At 37.2% G+C, this 21434-nt stretch overlaps 1 protein-coding gene across 1 annotated transcript in view; it reads left to right on the top strand.

Moving 5' to 3' along the window:
* Positions 1 to 264: 264 nt before the first annotated feature.
* Positions 265 to 21434, top strand: part of gjc1 (gap junction protein gamma 1) — a 46043-nt gene continuing 24873 nt past the window's right edge. Inside the window, exon 1 of the mRNA XM_079825707.1 lies at positions 265 to 793. The gene's annotated coding sequence lies outside the window, so the exon portion shown is untranslated. The remainder of the gene's footprint in view (positions 794 to 21434) is intronic.

The following is a 21434-nucleotide window of genomic DNA, read 5'->3' as shown; positions in this document are numbered from 1 at the left end:
GTCCAAATGAAATCATGCATGAGAGCGGGTGCGCGCATCGTGCTTGCGCGCAAGTCAATCATCCTTCGACTTTTATGAACGTCAGAAATGCCTCTCGTCAGAGTGCAACCATCCGTCAGGCTTCCCCTTCAGTTTTAATTCGCCGTTACATCCCTTAGACAAGGTCGTGCACTTTTGCCTTTCCCTGTGATAAACAACCAAAAAAAAAAGTGGTGTGGGTCAGCCGTGCAAGCAGTCATTGTGTCCCAACCTCCCCACGAGGATGGAGAGGAGATGCGGACACCGCTTAAAATCGTAGTCATTTATTTTTGACAGTAGGATGGATAGTGCGCACGTGTTCACTGTAATGAGTGATTTTAGGCGCGCGATTGAAAATGACACTGTATGCGCACGAGAATATTTCTCCAGGTAAATACGGGCACGAGACAAGCTCGCGCTAGACGCGCGAAAATGAACTCAGCGGTGAGCGAGACAGCGAGAGTATCGGCAGTGATTTCTTCGAAATGACTGAATTTATCCAACTGAAATTATGAACCGAACAACAGATTGCAAAGGAACCTTAACAACACTCTCAAAACGTCGTGAAATAGCGCTTGTTGCCGAGAAGTATGTTAAAATCGGACAATATCAGTCACGCTCTGAGGTCTCGTGAAGGGTTCAACGGTGACAAGACAGAGGCGGAGGAGGCGAGTTCGACAACGGAGGACTTGGGCTGCGATCAAAATACTGGGACCTTCCGTCATTTGACTGGGCATCCTTCTCCATAAAATAATCATCACAGACTCGCAGAGCGGTAAGAATCATATTTGAGTCATATCTGAATCTTAATAATAAGATATTGTGTGTGGAGAAACAGCACGTGCGCGTGAATGACAGAACTGGAGCGCGTCACCACATTTCGCCGAGGTTATAATGAATATCAATCAATTATATACTAACGTTATATACTTAAATGAAGGACAATTACATGTCCTTTTGTGTAAAACGCAGCACATTGATGGCGTGTTTACCACTGTAAAACATCATCGCTCCCTGGAGCTCAAGGAATGACACTTTTACCCACGGGTTTGGTTTTGCGTTTTTTGTTTGTTTGTTTGTTTGTTTGCTGACAGAAACAAAACGACATTACAGAAATTTCTGTTTGCACTGATTTAGATTTGTACGAGTGAAAAAGCTGAAACTGAGGATTTATTTGAGATTTTAGTGAATGTTTTCTTTGTTTCCGTTGAGCACAGTGAAGACTCCTGGAGATATTGGAAGCCTTTCTACTTTTTTGTAGCCTTCATGTTTTATGTATTGATCACTGACCTTAAAGTATGCTAGTTACACTATTATACTAAGTTGTTAACGAGACAGCATATCTTTTTCTCTTCTTCCTTTCTCTTGTTCTTCCTTTCTGTTTCTTATTTCTTTAATAAATAAGCACAACAAAATGTATGATTGAAAGCAGAAGATACTTGTTAAAGTCACCCTCAATAAAGCAGAGATCTCCAGGAAAGTCCCTCCCTCACTATGTCTAATGCTTTTCAGACTATAGTTTGGGGAAAAAACGTGCTTTGGAGAGGATTGGTCTTGCCTTTGTTTAGCAAAAGGCAATTAAATGCATTTTCCCCCTTTGCTTTCATGCTGCAAGTGTCCAGCTAGTTTTATAGTTTGGTCCGGGTTGGTCTGTTTAACGTCTTCTAAGAGGACACCATGTTTTCAGTTAACCGTACACTGTACAGCACTGCTGTTCGGCTCACTGCTCCACAGCAACAAGCCTTGCAGGTATTTGTCACAGTTATGCATCAAAACATCTGATTAAAGCAATTAGCTGATATTAGAGCATGAAAAGTATTTAATTAGTACAGCTGGGGTGGATGTGCGTAAAGGCACAATAATTAATTCATTTATTTGTTTGTACTTTATTATTTTAAAACAGTTATTAATAGGATTTAGTGCAACCGTAAGTCAAACCATCAGAAACATGTTTTTATCTGATACTGAAGTAGCCAACAGATATAGATACTTTTTTTTATATTTTAATCATACATTCACTCAAAAATTGCCTATACACCTTCATTCTGCGTTTTCTCTCGCTTTCTCTTTTTTTGCATGTAAAGTTCCTTATATGTCTGGATTGCTCAAACGCATTTTATTTCAAATTACAATGACCTCTTGCTTGAATAATCATGTTGGGCAAGTTGATATGCCCAGTGATGGATTTATGGCTCTGAAAGCTTGCATACTTTGATAATTGCATACTTTGATTAGGTGTAGGTGTCAATGAATTTAGAAAAATCATATCCAAAAAGAATGGTAACACTTTACAATACAGATGCACTAATATGCATTAAATAGTAGGCCTGGGTAAAAAATATTGATTTCTCGATTTAAATCGATTCTCATTTAAACTGATATTGATTCTTAAATCCCAAGAATCAATTAGTCGTCCTGTTTTCAGTTGATGAATGAACGGAGCATTGTAGTGCGCCTCCCGTCCAATAAATCGCAATAATCTTTGTGCTTTGTTACTTTTGATATGAAACAAAGTCTCAGATTTCAAATTACGTCCATTTTATTATGAATTTCAAAAACATAAATACTCTCAGCCCAAGAGAAGCGGCCGCACAGAGCTCACGTGAACATAATAATATAATATAATCAAAATAAACATGAATGAGCATCTGAAAGTGTGTTAAAGATACAGACAGTACAACTTACCAAAATCCATGTCATGTCACATGTAATCGCTCAATCAGTGTTTCAACCACGGAAAAACAATGTAAACAATGTCATGTAACGTCACATTTACCTCAGAAAAACCATAGGCCCTATCCAGTCTCCATAAACTCATAAGTCAGCTAGAAAAATTAACTCCAGAGAGGAGCATTTTGATAAATATGTGCACCATATTACATATGCATTATACTTTTTAATGTTCTTCAATATTTAAAGGCTGTTTGAAAAAATCTGGCAAGTTTTTATGACAGCCACCATTTAAATGTTTATATTTAATATAACTTTATTATATAAAAACACATAATTGAGTGTAATTTAAGTGTTTGTATACAAATCAGTTAATTCACATATTTTACAGTTAAGAAATTAGTTTTCCTTGAGAAAATTTGCCATGTATTGTACCTTATATATATCCAAAAATAATCAATATTGAATCGAATCGAAATCGAATCGGATTGTGAAATTTGTGTCAATTCTCAGTCCTACTAAATAATGCTTAACTAATGCACAGATAATCATGAGTTAATGTATGATTAATGAAGAACTAAAACATTTATTAATGATTTCTGCATCAGCAACGAAGATTCTATATGATTAATAGATTACGTAATAAATAAATTGCTATTAGTTAAATGTATCATAATGTATTAATTCCCTAATAACATATAACTAATAACTAGTGATGTTTTATTAACAAATTTCGGGAGAAGCACGTTCAGATAATTAAACCTAATTAAACACATGTGGAGCACATCAAGCTAATCGATTTAATCAACGATAAGAGGTGTGTATATATACAGCATATTTACCTTCTTTTGTTGACCGTTTTTATTTTTGCATCCCTCCACCACCCCATCTCCTCACTTTGATTTTAATAAACTCTTATTAGACGTCAACACAATCCATAATAAAATACAGTCTAGTTCTAGACTATCTCTATCACGGGGGGGGGATACTCTGGGTTCAGGCCAAAATTCCTCCCCCGGAGCCCTCCCCTGGACAGCACGCAAAATACGCATAATCTTTACTCTATTTAATTTGATGTAAGTGTGAACTCGTGAAATAGTGTAAATTTACCACAATGGGTTGAAGCCATGCATTTCAATTTCCAGCTGTCTGCTTTAATTAATCATTTGCTAATGATTTGCAAAGGTATAATTATGTTATGACTATGAGGCACATGACTTTTAACTAACTAATTCAAAATTAATTAAAAACCCATAACCACAATGACTGTAACGGGTAGGTGTGCACAGGAACAGGCTGAAGACTCAGGAGAACGAAATCAAAACACTCTTTAATTGTCACACTCTGGAATAGGCTGACAGGCAGGGAAACTCACGTGAACAAAACAGTGCATAACTGAGACTAGACCAAGACTGAGTGAACACGAGGAACTTAAATAGCAGATAGAAAAAATGAGACAATTAACTAAACACACAAACTTAACTAACGAGGCTAACCAAGAAAACAGACGAGTGGCGGGAAACTAAGACAAAAGAACATGTGGCATAATCAAAACACAAATGAAAGACCAAACAAAGACAGACAGACATGTGACAATTACATATTACTTAACAATTTGTTAATAGGCATGTGCCTCAACAAGTAAAGTCATAACATAATAATACCTTTGCAAATCGTTAGCTGATGAATAGGGATGTAACGATTCACTCAACTCACGATGCGATACGATTCACGGTACATCACAATATACCATTTTCTCACAATTTTTATTTACAAAATTAGATTTAAGACCAATTATAAAATAAGTGTCCTTTTATTTCTCTGACAAAATTCTGCATATTTCTTTGTCAATTTTAAATATATATTTTATGTCAAATAATAACCCAATTGAAATTTTTAAAACAAATCCTCAAAAAGTCTCTTCAAAGAGATCTTCCAATGGTGTTTTCTTGGGAGGAGGTTGTTTCAGCTTCTTCGCCCTCGTCCTGCACTGAGGAAGAGCAGAAATAAAAACACCATTTCACATTGTTATAAAGTTAAGGTTTAAATTATAATTTGTATCATTACACTTGCAAGAGTTAGAAAAATAGAACACATTTAGATAAATATGCAATAATAATCAACGAATTATTGAAAAATAATCCATGTACACATTTAGACAGAGATAGTAACATAATTGCAAAACCTGGTTCTGCAACAGCACAGATTCCTCCTTCAGTCTGGAACACATCCTCACGCTGGTCTTTCTCTTGATGAGGAAGGGCTTGGAATTCATTTACTACGGCAGAAAACAGCCTTGTATCTTTCGCTGTAAAAACTCTGATGCACCTTGTGATCTCCATGGCAATCGCCCTCGACGCCGCGAGTGGGGCTTTAAATCCGCTCGGTCAGTGTGGTTTGGCCTATTATCTTTTACATGCAGACGGAGGTGCTTTGACTGCCGGGAAGAAGTCCGCTTCGTAACCCGCACCAGTGCGGGCTCAGCAGAAGTGCGCATCGAGGACGCATATCGACCTTAAAGGGGGTGCTCGCGAGCACCCTTCTGAGACCTAAAATGACAAATGGGACACCCGCGGTCTCGTGGGCTTAACGGACACGCGTTAAGTCCAAATGTGCCATTTGGGACATGGCCTTCTTCTCGCCAGTGAACGCACAGTCCGTCACGGTAGCTACAACTTGCTCGTTGCTATCGTGTCTGTAAAGTGAGGCTGTTTAAAACGTGAATCGCGATTAATTTAGCATCTCAACCGACTTGAATCGCCACACATTTGTATCGATTTCGATTTTCAACCGGCTCCGACATCCCTACTGGAAATTGAAGAACATAGCTTTGACCATTGTGGTAATTAACACATGCATTTACATTATTAGTTAATATATGTTATTATGGAATTAATACATGATGACACATTAAATTAATAGAAATTCATATATTACTTAATCTATTAATCATATAGAATTTTCATCTTCGTTGCTTATGCAGTAATTGATCTTCATGAGTCATACATTAACTCGTGATTATCTGTGCATTAGTTCAGCATTATTTAATATATATTAGTGTACCCGTATTGTGAAGTGTTATTTACAATACCGAATCTATTTATATATTTTAAAGTTTTTTTTTATTGATATATAAAGTAGCGATGAAACGATTACCGGTTTCAAGATAAACCACGATAAAATTTAGTGACGGTTAGTAATATCGTTTACAATGTAATTATCATTAAAACCGCGTGTGATTATCACGATTTTGAAAACTCGCGGTAAATCTTGTCCAGTCAGCGTCAGTCTGGTGCAGGTGCAGCACGCAACGCTGTTTTTGAATGAGAAGAAATGGCAGAAGGCAGTGACAGCACTTCTGGGGATTGTTCAGCCTCTAAAAGGACCAAATCTGAGGTGTGGTCATATTTTGGCTTTTGCAAAAGTCCTGAGGGAAACCTAATCGAAGATAGTCACCTTGTCTGCAGAACATGCCAGAAGAAAGTCGCTGTAATGGGGAAACACTTCAAATCTGCGAACTCAAGGCAAGTGGACTTTGACCTCACCAAAAATACGTCTGGCAAATAATAACGTGAAGCGAACGAACAAATTCAGACAAGACTAAGGTGACATTTAAGGGATAATCAGGGCTTGACATTAACAACCGCCATTTGCCGGTGTAACGTTATTTCGGCTGCACACTTGCCACTTTGGCGGTTGAACTTATAGTCTTCTCAAAAGTCATATGTTATAATTGCGTTGCGCATTATAACCAATCTCATGTGTTTCTATTGAGTTTATGAATGCAATGTCTCAAAAATCAGAGGCATTCAGATTAGCCGGAGTTTTGTTAAGAGCGCGCGCCGCTCTCACTCACTGAAATCTTAACTCAAAACGTGCGATGTACGCAGGAGATTCACTCATCATACCGTGACTGTTGACTGTTTCTGTTCTATTTCAGCAGCGAAAATAGTTTAAAACAAACACAGCAGAACCACAGCGCATCTGATATGACTGGCATAACGCAGGTGAATTTAGGGACCGTCTCTAAAGTTACATACAACATTGGTAACGTTATACGTGTTTCTGACTTCAATAGCATTTTAAGAGAATGACAGTCATAAAACTGACTGTAAAGTGTTTATCTAGGTGTCAGGTATGATACACACCTTTTGATATTTAATAAAATAAACAGTCAATTCATGAAAATATGGATATGCATGATTTCACTAGGATACTGTTTGGGCTCTTACACAAAATATGCTAGATTAAAATGCATCATTGCTGAACACTGATGAAAATATTGCTTGAGAATATATTTACAGAGATAATATTAGAGATTATATTTACACCAAATTATTATTATTTATGCGTTGCTATTGACGACGGCCATTATAAGGAAGTAAATCCCACAGAATAGAATCTAGCTTTAAAAAGTGCAAAGAGCTGCTTTATTTTTTTGTTGTTTGTTGATTTTCAAATATAAAACTTGTTTAAATGTTTTAAGTGCGTGCATCTGTTCTTTTTGATCACTTTCATCTCATTTGAACAAAACTTTGATAATATTGATAACCGTGATTATTTGGGTCACTATAATCGTGATGTGAAATTTCCATCCCTAATATAAAGGCTAGTCTAAAATCTAGATGGACCCTAGCGGCAACAAAGAAGCTGACGAACAGCGGTCTTTCGAACCGGCTTTGGCCGTGACTCTGGAAGACTTGGAGTTAAGCTTTTCTTTGTGAAAAGACCAAAGAACGGCACTGAAGTCATACTTAAGAAAGTAAGATGTGTTCTGAGTTGTGCCAACCGGATAGAGCTAAAGTTTAATCTATCAACTAGCTCGGCTTCACCTTCTTCGTTGCTCTGGTTGGTTGTAGCGCTCATGGCGCTATCCTATTGCGTGCAGAGGGAATTTGAAAGACAACCGTTTATCCCGCCCCTTGGATTGAGCCCTGTCAAGGGTGAGTTCCCAGACCCAACATCTTGATGTGGGTCTGGTTTGTCAGGCTATATAAAGGCCAGATTAAAACGAAACTTAGCCTAATCATTTATTTTTGTTACTTTAGAATATATTTTATGTATAGATTTTGCTTTCCACCTGCACTAGACCCACACTTTTAATCTTAAATGATGAAAATCTCTCGTAAAACCTTTAATTGCTAGTTTAAAACTAAACAGAGAGTGCTATAAACAAACTATTTTGCTCCTAATAACAAAAAAGTGCCCATGGTTGAAGAACCACCTGTTTAATAAATATGTTTTATAAGATTTCCATTTAAAGAATGTATCTACTAAATAATATAATGAATCATTAGCATTTTAACATCTGAACATTTCTGCATTTTGTGTGTTCTGCGTACAGACACAATGCCTTTATAACATCAAGAGAAGACCCTCTCCCACGCACACACCCATCATAGTTTATATTCTTCGTTTTGTATTCTCTTTTTCATCCCAAGTCTACCAGTATGATCCAATGTTTCTATGTGACTTATTGCATGCATACACACAGTAGACGTTTTGACTTTACGGTAGAAAGAAAAATAGTAAAGAAAGGGATGGAAATTGCACTTTGCCTGGGTAAAAGAGCGATGAAGAGCACATTCTGTCTGGCATGTAATTACACACGCGCTCATGCACTCTACAGTGCAGGATCCTGATCTGAGGAACCTGGCCTGTGTACAGCTTTCTAATGTGAACATACACACACATAAAGAGACAAAACAGACTGCTTCGTTCCGGCTGGTCAAGGCCAGTTGTGACCACCCAGATCGAGGCAGCATCAGATATATAGGGAGGCTCTGAAGCCTCTCAGTAAGTCTGTTGCAAAGTCTGTCAATCTATGATCCATATGGAGATTAAAATGAATGATGGCAAACATTGAAAGATATTTTTGCATTTTAAGATATGGTATGTGGTTATCCGGCCCTCTTCTTCTAACATTTGATCACCACAGTCTAAGCAAAACCTGACCCATTCACACACTATAAAAAGAATCTGTAAGGTATTATGTGCGTTTTTGTGTGCGCACTGCGTTTTCTATGAAGGGTATCTTTATCATCTCGGTGATTCATAATGACTCCATCATTCTGTCTGATGCACACACACCATAGACGCAGCATGTTTTCATGTGTGTGTGTAGTTATAGATTCTCGTTGACATTCCCAGTGGGAAGGAGTCTCATGTGATTCTTTTCTTCCACTCAAGCTCAGTGCTGAAGTGAACCTTTGCCGTCCAAAACACACACAGACACACACACACGTGAGTGTGCATTCTCAGCTTCTGTGGCTGAGTGAGTAAATCTGCAGTCAGTATTAATGCTATGTGACAGCAAGGGATGACTGCGAAGACAGGACACACTGAGACAACCGAGGCCACATAAAACACACACACAAACTCAAGCCATCCTGATTTACAGCTTTCCCTCCCATGGCCTGCCCAACATCATCTTTTTCAAAACTTTCTCATACACAAGTTTCTGTGGTGTCACATAACCTGTGTCAAAGACTATGTACATAGGGCTCTGTTGACCCAGCCAGGTCTGGGTCCTGTCAAAGAGAGACAGTGAAAAACAGGGCAAGAAATAGCATACTCAAGCTGTGTTCATTTTTCACTGATGAAATCGAGATTACTAAATAAAAAAATGGAATGACAAAAACTATGATGAAAATGTAAGGGAGGGATGATTTAGGAAGGGATCCAGTCAGACCGAATGTCCCGTGTGGTAGATGCGCACATTTTAATTGTAACGTGCCGATGTAAAAATGTAAACGTTTGCGAAAAAGAGAAGAGCGGACATATGTATACATCTGAAAAAGCATGACGATGCAACAGAGTACTGGATTTAGTGTCTTTTTCCACGTTTTGTTCCGTGCTTGAACAGACAAATACACAGAAAATTATGTCAAAATATCCATGTTGGCGAGTATTCACGTAAAAACTAAACTAGAGCCCGACTAATATGGGTTTTTTTGGGACCGCTACCGATATTAGGGAGTAAAAAAGTCAGATATCGATATATCAGCCGATATTATTTATGTGTATATTATAGTACAGTACCGGCCAAAAGTTTGGACACACTTTCCTTTGACTGGTACTTTATAGATAATACAGTATGTACATAATATACATACATTGTACATAAATACAACAGAGCAAACATACAAATGAAAACAGGTTTTTCATAGGTCTAAACTAGATTTTAGAATGTAAAATGTCACTTCATAGTCTTCGCTGTATAAATATAATTCCCTGCTATTGACAAGATTTTCCAGTTTTCCATGTTTTCTCTGTTATACGCTAGGGGGCGCTTTTACACATCTCATGAACGAGTACAGAATCTCCTGGTCAAAACACAGGTGAAGCAGCAGCAGAATCGAGCGATCTCATATAAACAGATGCATATGTAAAATAACGCAATCATCAACATTAAAGCTGCAGTTCGTAACTTTTAGCGCTCTAGTTGTTAATAAACAGAACTGCATGCATCTTGCGGAAGAACATTGCATCCGGAGCTACTTCTATCAGTTTATGTCTATGGCGAGTCACGCAGGGACTGTGCTCCTCCACAGCGGTTCCTACCAGACCGGTCTGAAATAGTCCCAATATAAACACTTATTATAAGTGTACCATAATGATTCAGGGTTAGACAAAAACACGGTTTGGAAAATTTATTCATGTTGTACATTCTCATTATATAATTTTTTATATAAAAGTTACGGACAGCAGCTTTAAACTAGGGCTGTACGATTAATCGAAAAATAACCGAAACCGACATTCAGAACCTCTAACCGACATATTTTTCCCATGTCGGTTATTTCGTTTTTCACGTGATTCCGCCCCGTCAGTCACAATAAGTGCAGTTTGCAGGCACACAGAGAGATGCAGGAGCAGTTATCTGTTTATAGATGCCCAGAATCACTATAGTAACTGCATGTTTTACACAGTTTATACAGGTAAGTTAATTGGTGTTCTTATAGCCTACGCACTGACACACACACACACACACACACACACACACACACAGACGGCGCGCGCAAGCCGGGAAGCCAGATCGCTTTCACTTTCGTGCTCATAAAGTTTGTCAAGTACATGCGTTTAAAAGCTTGCCAGTTTCAACAATTAAAGCGATTGTGCACTATTCAAAAACAACACTACGGAAAATGTATCCGTTCAGTGCTCAGCTTTTTTCTGTGACACAAAGCCGAGCCGTGTCGCGTCTCTTGACAACGCGCGCGCCCTGAAGGCAGACCTCTTTCACCTGCGTCCTCGTAAAGCTTTGTCATTTGTACGTGGTTTAAGCCCTGCCAGTTTTCGACCATCAGATGTGTATTATGTTGAACTAATGTCTGATATATTGTGACAGAAGCTCGCACATCACGTGAAGATCGCGAGCAGAGAGCAGTGCAGAAACGCAGTGTCAACGCTGTCCTGTGACTAAAGTAAAGTCACAAAAGTAGCTTAGAAACTCAACCGTTATAGCATATATTTTAATACCTTTGAAGTAAGTACAAACCAAAGCTTCATAATGAATAGAGACTGCATGAGTAATTCACACACACAATCACTCTCTTTTATTAATGCATTCAAATAAATGTAATGTAGGCCTATGTGTTAATTTATCTTTATCTGATGTACAACAAGCAGAAATCTGCCCCATAGACAATAACTGCTGAAAGTCAACCGTTTCCTTCAAGTAGCCTACTTTAAAATCACAAAGAAATGCACTTTTTCATTAGAAAAAAACCCCCCACCTTTAATAGTTGAAAATATTTACAGTACAAACCTTATCAGTGAACTTACTTAAAAACCTTATGAGGGCAAAAAAAAAAGCGAAATAATCGTTCATTAATCGTGATCGAGGTAAAATGTTCAATTAATCGAGGATTTTATTTTTGGTCAAATTGTTACAGCCCTACTTTAAACAGCATATCAATCAAAATGGCTATGTGATTGAATGAAATGTCGACCCAGGACGAACTATAGGACTGTGATGCTTTGGGGGTGTTGATGGACTCAATCTACTCCATCTGTGTTTTGATCATCCTTATGAATCCAATCTGTATGAACAAACAACAAAAACAAAATTTTCTCAGCTTTTTGCCCAAAATGTTGCTTTTTTCATGAAACATACCCATATTCAAGTGTTGATAAAAATATTTGATATATTGCATGTTCAGATATTCACACAAGATATCCTGTGCAGTGTTTCCCACACATAGACTAATTTGTGGCGGTGCACCACAGAATCAACACCGGCCGCCACATATTTTAATCTCACGCCAAACTTCCAAACCTGCTTTTGATATGAAAGTCTAAGCTTTTAAAATTGATTACGAAATTCAAACAATAAATAGCGTTTTGGCGCTAATGTGGCATAACAGTTAAAGCCAGAGTGTTGAAATTGAGTTGCGCCACGCTCTCATCTCCCGGTGACGCGCGCGGTCACGTGGTTCACGGAGCTTCTAAACAAACCAGTGCTCTGTCAATGCATTTGAATGCCTTAAGTGGATACACAACAGTTTTACTATACAGGTATTTGCAGCAATTTTTAATAATTGCTCACACTCATATTCATTGATGGTCAAATGTGACCATACACCTTTACTATTTTTTAATTAAATAAATGTTCTATATTTTAGTTTAATAATATTTATTTAATATTTTGAGGATATCTTTTGGTACTAAATAGGCCTACTATTTGTGCAATAATTATGGTCCATTAATGACCACTTGAAATATTTTTTTATTATTTATATTACAATTAGTGCAGTAATCAAGGTTAAAATAGATCATTTCAATGCAAAGAGGCAAATTAGAGTAATTTTGTGGCTGGAAAAAAAAAATGTCATTTATAAAGCCATGGTTTACCCACTATAGGTGCTTGTATGGTTCTTTATGCATCTAGTCTGGTTGCTCAAAAAAGTATTGCAGATCATAACTTCTTACTTATTTTTAGGTTTTGCATTTGAATAAATATTTAGACGTGATCAAACACTAGATTTCTTTAAATGTGAAATTTAAAAAAAGTTAATAACTTACATACTAATATTTTTAATGATACTTAAGTAAGCACACACAAGTGAATATTAATGAATGCAAGCAAATATAATTTAACCCAAGAAAAGTTTAAAATGGTGCTAAAAAGACACAGTAGGATATGAATTGATACTGAATCAAGATCGAAATCGATATTTGTGCCAATCACATTCCCCCGCCCGCCCGCCACTACAAATTGGTTTCTAATCTGTGGGAAACACTGCTGTGGGCCATGAAACTTGTGAAAATGACCAAAAACGCTGGTGGTGACTGGCAAGTGTCAAATTTCATGTTTGCGTTTATTTATTTAGCCAGGTAAGTCAGTTGAGAACAAGTTCTCGTTTACAATGACGACCTGGCCAAGAGGCAGCATAAAAAGCGGGTGCAGAACAATAAAAACATCAAATGATTACAAATAACACAACATAAAACAATAACATATAAAACAAAAAAATAGCTAAAAACACGTACAGCGGTCTTGTACTATTGACTAGTTACTTAAGACATAACCGACTATGTTTACGATGATACTTGACAAGACAGGCATTGTGACCTAATTTTGTGTGAATATTCACACGCTGTGAGATACGTGGGCATGCATGGGCGCGTCCATATCGGTGGCATATATACAGCAAATACGTTGATGCCGATATATCGGCTGACTGATAAATCGGTCGGGCTCTAGTAAACACAGTCTGTTATGTCTTAAGTGAACATAAACAGTTATAAAAAGAGAATATTGGGTGTTGGTGTATCAGTTTATTGGATCTGTTTTATCAGCCTTAAAGTGACAGCTGCCTAATAAACCTGCTGCTGTCCGTCATTAATGTTAATGAAACAACAAAAGAAAAAGATAAAATCACTCAATGTTCTTGACACTAACTTGAATACCTTTAATAAGGATTAATCTATATTTAATAGGGCTGGGACAATAAATTGATGCAATAAACCGAATGCATCGCGATTCTCTCTTGAATCGATTCTGAGCTTAGTTTTTTCACAGCAGACGGCACTCTAGGCTACTTTTTAACCATGCGCTCAAATGCTCACGAAGAAGAGCGCGATGCATTTGGAAAATCTCAGAATCGATCCAGAATCATTTCTCGATTTGTGATGCATCGATTTATTGTCCTAGCCCTAATATTTAATAAATAAATATGTCTGAAATGTTTTTGTTTCTTTATGAGAAGTGGCTTTATTTAATTTATAGGTATGTAATGATTTTGAAAAACGTAGAGAAACGCCTAATGGATGCATTACAATTGAACTAAACTAACTACATATAACTAACTAAATTTGCTTTTTTGCTAAAACTAGACCCAAACTACAACAATTCAGATGACTAAAATATGACTAAAGCTGCTTTTCCATTGTCAGGCCGAACTGTTCTCTAAGAACGCTAAGGAACAGTTCCAGTTATGTTTCCACTTGAGCCTGGTAGGTTACGGTTGTCGCGAACCGTGCTGGTAGAATGTGTGTAGTTACATCGCCACTCGGATTGGTCACTTATCTGTTACAGTTACTCTGTAGCTGGCTTAGTACACTATTTGAGCAACGTAAACGCAAATTAATAATACATTTAAAATAAATATCTGATCGCTATTTACATCTCATATCATCATTAAACCTGACTGACACGCGCATTTTTATTATATTCCAAAGAGCGGCCGTTATCAGCCCCACATTGGAAAATTAAACCAAATCCGTACAGGCATGGAATAGAACGGTTAAGCAAAGAGGATGGTTTGGTCTGACAGTCAAAAAACGGCTTAAAACGAAATAAAAATTTGCCTTTCAAAATTAACAAATTTATTAGGTTTGCAGACTCTTCTCCTTTTCTTCCTCTCTGTCTCTCTTGCTTGGGTGAAATGAGTGTAGAGCAGAGGCGTAGATGTCCAACTGGAGGAGCAACAAACAGGACATTTTACAATACTGGTAGTTATAGTTTGATGTTATGCCAAAGTGTTCCGCCAGGATATGCAGTGTTTGCAGCGCTTCTCAATGTACTGTACTATGGTGAAATAATTTATTTAACAATTATAATTATTGAAATTATTGTTAATTTATATATCATTATACTAATTTAAAAGTTATTCATATTTTTTGAGAGTCACCTGATTTTAATGTGATAGGGAAAATGTCCCATGAAAAAATACATGAGGGCTTAAAAAGAAGGAGGGGTGCTATATTTTTTTAATTAATTAATTAATTGTTAATGTTATACTCCTAAAATGTACACCCAAGTTGATAAATGTGGCTGAGCAAATCCTTACTGAAAAAATCCTTACTGTTGTGCTTTGACAAAGACAATAAATAGACAATACTTGTCTTTTTGTTGAGTTGTCTTTGCAAGGGGGAAAATTCATGTTTAAATGACCCTTTTGTTCTGGTCCTGTTGCTGAGTCGGACAAAAAGTCTCAGTCATTGACTCAAATCAGTCTAACAAATTAATCATTGAATCCGTCAGTTATTGAATTAACATTTGACTCACAGACTGGATGTTTATGACAACAAAATAAATGTGCACATTCACTTTAATAAAAAATAAATATAAAAAAAACGTATGTTTCAAAGAATAGAATTGTTTTGTTTAGTATACATTTAACTGGGGCTGTTTCACTGAGTTACAAGAAAGAAAAACAAGCCGTTCTTGGACTTTATTTTTTATTTCCATGTGATCTGTTTCTCCTCTCTGTTCACCTCTAACTCTCACTCAGTGATCCTGCCATGAGCACAGTGACAGACCCCTCGGTTACATCATCAACATAAAACATGAGTCCTCCAACACAGGTCAAAAAGTATTAGACAGAATGTGTGTGTGTGTGTGTGTGAGAGAGAGAGAGAGAGAGAGAGAGAGAGTGATGTCCTTGTTTCCTGTCTTTTCCCCAAGTCATGTTCAGAGGGGGTATCGTTCACCCATGGCTGGGTTTCCATGGCCACAAGGACCAAGCCAATCAGAGCGCAGGGCCACCATGTGCTCCAGACGAGGAAAAAGCCCGCCGGCGACACATATGCTAGCGTGCTAACGCTAACCCAGCATCTTTGCATTTGCTCCGCGGCTCTTCCTCCCTGGCCTTCTCTCTCATTTTGATCCCCTCTGTCCTTGAACCTTAAGCTCTCTTTATTTTTAATTAGCTTAATGTATATATAACAGTAAGGTGACCAGATTTCTGAAATGGAAACCGGGGACATTTCCTTTTTGAGTGGTCAAAATATCACTAAAATCTAATTTGTTATTATCTTTTAATTAAAAAACCGGGACAATACATTTTTGAATGTTTTTGTTGTTGTTGTGGGCTCCCTATATTATTATTAACATTCATAATTATTATGATTTAGTTTGATTATTACAATTTTTGGTCTGGATTTAATACAATTCAACGCATCCGCAAAAAAAAAAAAAAAAATACCCCAGTGAGGGTATTTTAGGGTCCAAATTGCACTATTAACTAGTAGCTTACTAACATGCATATCCATAGGATGGCTGTTTAGTAATACTTATAAAGTAATACTTATAAAGCTCCCCCGAGAAAATGTTTATTTCTCTGATCTACATATGTGCATTTTAAGATGTTCTGAAGGCCAAAAAATTAGATAATAGCTTGAAAACCATGTCATTGGGCAGTAGATTATTTGTCTTTCTTATCTCCACATCTCTCTTTTTCTCTGTTTTTATCTTGCCCAGTCTCTTCCCCTCCTAACGCTGATCTTTAACTGATATAGTTTTTCCATTTTCATCAGAGAAGAAAGTAAATATGGTTTACATATTAACATACTGATATTTATATGTTTTATGAATAATTTTCTTAGACACGTTAATTTACTGTTTATTAAAGTTTTAAGTTTATTAAATCAATTCACAAAATAAACACATTCATTACTAATCTTATGTCCAATACAGGCTGAAATAGCTGAGTTTTTTTTATTTACTGAAGGCTACAAATGGAATAATGTTAATTTACAATATGTACACATTCATCATTATTAATATTATGCCAAATCTGAAGAAAACGGTTTTGTTAATAGGCCTATTTCTTGTTTGTTAATTACATTATGAATCACATTGGCCTATTTTCAATTCAAATTGGCGAAATTAGACAAAACTATTCAATTGCCTGAATATTTTTGTCTTTTGTTTAACATTTCTTATTTAAAGAAGCAGAGTCTTAGCTTATATTTCTCTCACTTGATGTTGAGTCGTGCTGCTAAAATTCGCAGATTCTGTGTGAACATAAAGCCCGCCTACTCTGATTTGATTGGTTTTCTCGAATATTTTGACATTGACGAGCGATGACAGACCAATGAGGCTCAGATGAACGCACACACCTCTGCTTCTGACGTGTGCTCTGCCCGGCGCCGCTTGTGGATTAAAGAACACGCAGACTAAAAGACGGGACGAAGCCGAAGCCTCCCACCAGTTTCATATGCTTTAAAGGTTAATCACACATTTTTAAGGGGGGCTGGGGCAGAAGTTAAGGGCAGAAGTTGAAGCCCCCCTAAAAAGGGTCTAGAACCGCCCCTGCTTTTGATAACTGACGATAATGGCGCTCAGCTCTCGGTTACGTTCTTCATGAAGTAGTAGCGGCGCGCGCAACCAAGTAGAGTCAGCGTATCTCACAGCACCATCTGCTGGTGAAAATAATCACTACACGATTGCTCCTATAACCAGCAGCTGCTGTATGTTTGTTGGGCGCTTTTTTTGCAATATATCTGCGGGTTGTTTTGAACGAGCTGTAAAAGGGGACATTTCCGGGGACAGCTCCAGTTGGGGACAGCTTCCGGAAAACGGGGATGTCTGGTCACCCTATATAACAGTTATGGGTAGAAGTAGAGGAAAGGGAAAGGAAAGACAAGTGCCCCTCAAACAAACAAGCTTTAACTCAACCTGTAAAAATAGAAAAGGAGGTGAGACGCATTCCATGAAGTTTCTCCTAGTTACAAACTTTGTTGATTTATATTGTCTGACAGAGTGTTTATACTATAAGAGTGTGTGAGGTAGAGAGGAAAGAGAGGAAAAGAAAACATTTACTGGAGGATTTATTGCAATGTAGAGGGCAATTCCTGTAAATATTTTTCTTGAGGCCAACAACTGATTTTTCCTATGGTTTAATACACTCTAATCTGTAATGGAATTGAATTGTTTGCCTTTGGAAATGATTGTGTCTATGGAAATGGAATTCCATTGTTAGGGTCTAATCTCAGTTTTTATTCAGCATGCTTTTGATTTAGTATGAAATCATCTGCAGGTACGGGATTGTGAGTCGACAGTGGAGGACACATAGCTCTCTTTCTCTCTCTCACACAAAAAACACGCACACACACATTTTCACACATACCTTGATCAAAGGCCTAAAGCTCAGATTTAGGAGAAATCCCCTCTATGGCAAGTCATCGTTTCCATGGAGACTGAAATATTTCCTATACTCATTCTAAGCTGTACCATATGAGGTAAGAAAAATTGGTTTTCCCTTTGACTTAAGCTTCATGGGCAGATATGTTTCTTGTTTTAAGTATAAAAACGTTAAAAACGAAATGTATAACGCAATACATTTTATGTTAAATAATTTTGCTTCTCAAGTTAATGTGACTTGATTGAAAAATGTTTAGATGTTTGTACTGAAAAAAGACAAAGTAATGAGTAAGAAAATAATTTTATGCTTGGATGCTTTGGCAACTTTAAAGAAAAAAGGCTGCGTTTACACTGGCACTAAATAATCAGATTTTTTTACTCCCATCTGACACAGATCGGAATTTGTTGCACACGGGTAAACTCAAAAGTTGGCACAAAATCAGATTTTTCCCACATCTGATCTGAGCTACTTCCAAATGTGGTTTTAAATTAATTACATATCCGATATCTGGACAACCGACTTGCGTCTAAACACGAATATTTGATTCTCCTTTGAATTCCAAACCACCACAAGGCAAGGGCGTCACATTTGCCCTCAAAGATATTTTTAATGTATTAAGAAGCAGACATGCCGGTATATGCTCGCAGCTTTTTTATTGAGGTGGGAATTTTATATAAAGGGAAGAAATTGCGCACTCACAGAAACATTCAGGAGCTGCTTTTCCACCTCTGCCCCGTGAGTTTTATAAATAAAACAGCTTCTCTACTGAAAGGTACTTTATATTTTTTTGTCTATGTCCGTTCATCTATCCATGTCTAATTTTAGGGTCTACCATGTGCAGAGTAAAGCGATCACCGACAATGACTTTGGGTGGGAATTAATATGAACAGATATCGGATACGTCTAAAGTGAATTCAAACAGGCGAGCCAAAAAATATGGATATGGTCAAAAGATCAGATCTGCATTAAGACTTGCAGTGTTAAGCAGCCAAAATCAGTTCAAAACAAGGTTCAAATATGGATCATAAAAATATGTATAAAAAATGGATTCAAGCAATCCAAATATCACACACGGGTGAGAGATATTTTAGCATAAGAAGCTAAAAAAGTTTTAAGACACAATTATGGAGGCATAGAGCAAGGTACGGTAAAGCACTTGCAGAAGCGTTAATATGTCATATAACAAGCAGATGCAGCACTAATATGCTTCAGCCGTGGATTAGACTAAACAGTCAAGGTGCATGATGGCACACTAAGTTTATACATAATTCATGTTATTAAGAGTCGAATCTGAATGCTGGAGTCTACGGATTTGGGATTTGATGTGCCTATCATTTACCTCCTTCAAGTGCAGAGAATAGTTTGAGATCTGAATTGTAGGTGCTATATTATGCAGTAAGTACAAAGGTGGAAAGTAACTGTAAATATTATTGTCCTACTTCAACAGCTCCCATTTAGCTTTCATGGCTTTGTGTTCAAGGGCTTTCCTGCAGTGCCTGCTAGAAGATGTTGTCACCAGTAACAGTGCTGTGTGTTTTCGAACAGTGACTAGAGCTTGAGGTCAAGACAACAGCTAGTGAATCTCCACTGTTTACAACTGCGTGAACGATGTTCTAGGGCCAAGCTGTGCATATAATAACGTTGACGTGCAGGGGAAAGTATTTCCAACAATGTGTCTTGAATATCAAGACAAAACTTGGACGTTTATCCACAAGGTCTAACAGAGAATTTTTGTGTTTTGTGTAGCTTTTTTAATCCGCAGGGCAGAATATGATGTTCAACCCAGTACAGTCTTGCTGAACTTGCCTCCAAAGGAAAACCATGATTGTGAACCTTTACTAAATCCTTACTTCACTGTGACATGGCGAACACAACTCTGTTTATAGCTGTAGTGCCAATGTCAGCATAGCTCGTAATGCAATCATTGCTCCAAAACATATGTTTTGTACTTCACTAGCAAGCTAGGTACAGCTGAACACAAAATTTGATACATGTATTCATCAAAGACGCATTTGAGATTCATGCTTTTTCAAGTGAAATCTGTCCACTGGTGATCTGATCAACTGAGACAGATGTTAATACCAGGTAGCATAGAAAGCAAGAAAGATCAGAATGAAGAAATGAATAAACATGGGTGAGAAGTAGAGGTCAGGCTAAGAAAGAAGAGAGAGAGCGAGACCATAAGGAGAGTGAGTAAAAGAGAGATAACGAGGTGAGCTGAGGTAATGTTGACAGTTCCCTTGAGTTAATACACTCAGTGTGATTAATTATGTGTGTATGTATACAGCATTGTTTTCTGCATCACTATTCAGCGGCAGTGCTGCTCCACAACATAGGAAAAGTATATTACCCAGGTTGTGTGTTTGCAGTTGAATGTGATGAGATTTTAAGACTATAGCTCAAGAAAACGAATGCAAAGACAAGTTAACAACACTTAGTTCCAGATGTCTTTACTGGCTGCACACAAAAAACAGATTCACACACAAATGACTCTTATCCACCATTTATTTTACTCAATCATTCAAAAAGACCAGTGACATTTTTTAAGAAGTCTTAAAGGGTTAGTTCACACCTCAGACTGTAATCGAAGCTCGGGCGCACCAGATAGCAGCGACTGCGGAGTTGTGAACACGGATTGACAACAGATCCGGAAGAGAAGACAATGCTGAATAAAGTCGTAGTTTTTGTTATTTTTGGACCAAAAGGTATTTTCGATGCTTCAAAAAATTCTAACTAACCCACTGATGTCACATGGACTACTTTGATTATGTTTTTATTACCTTTCTGGACATGGACAGTATACCGTACATACATTTTCAATGGAGGGACAGAAAGCTCTCGGACTAAATCTAAAATATCTTAAACTGTGTTCCGAAGATGAACGGAGATCTTACGGGTGTGGAACCACAAGAGGGTGGGTCATTAATGACAGAATTTAAATTTTTGGATGAACTAACCCTTTAATGCTCATTCAGGCTGTATTTATTTGATAAAAAAACAGTAAAAACAAAGTAATAAACAATAAATTTTCTTATTTAATATATTTTCAAATGTAGTTTAATTCCTGTGATGTCAAAGCTGAATTTTCAGCATCATTACTTCAATCTTCAGTATCACATGATCCTTCAGAAATCATTCTAATATTGTAATTTGTTGCTCAAGAAACATTTTTCATTATTGTCAATGGTAAAGATGGTTGTGCTGCTTAATATTTTTGGTTAATAGAAAGTAAAAAGCAAAATCACTTATTTAAATGGCCCCAAACTTTTGACTGGTATGACAATGTTAAAGATACGCATTAACAAATAGGATTTGTTGTATTTTAATAAAACAGTCATTAAAATTAAGCTTTATCTCACTGGTAGGAAACTGGTA

The sequence above is a fragment of the Gobio gobio genome (genome assembly GCF_949357685.1).
Source record: "Gobio gobio genome assembly, chromosome: 1".
NCBI lineage: Eukaryota > Metazoa > Chordata > Actinopteri > Cypriniformes > Gobionidae > Gobio > Gobio gobio.
Note: the sequence above shows the minus strand (reverse complement) of the source record. Positions and strands in the feature narration are given on the sequence as shown.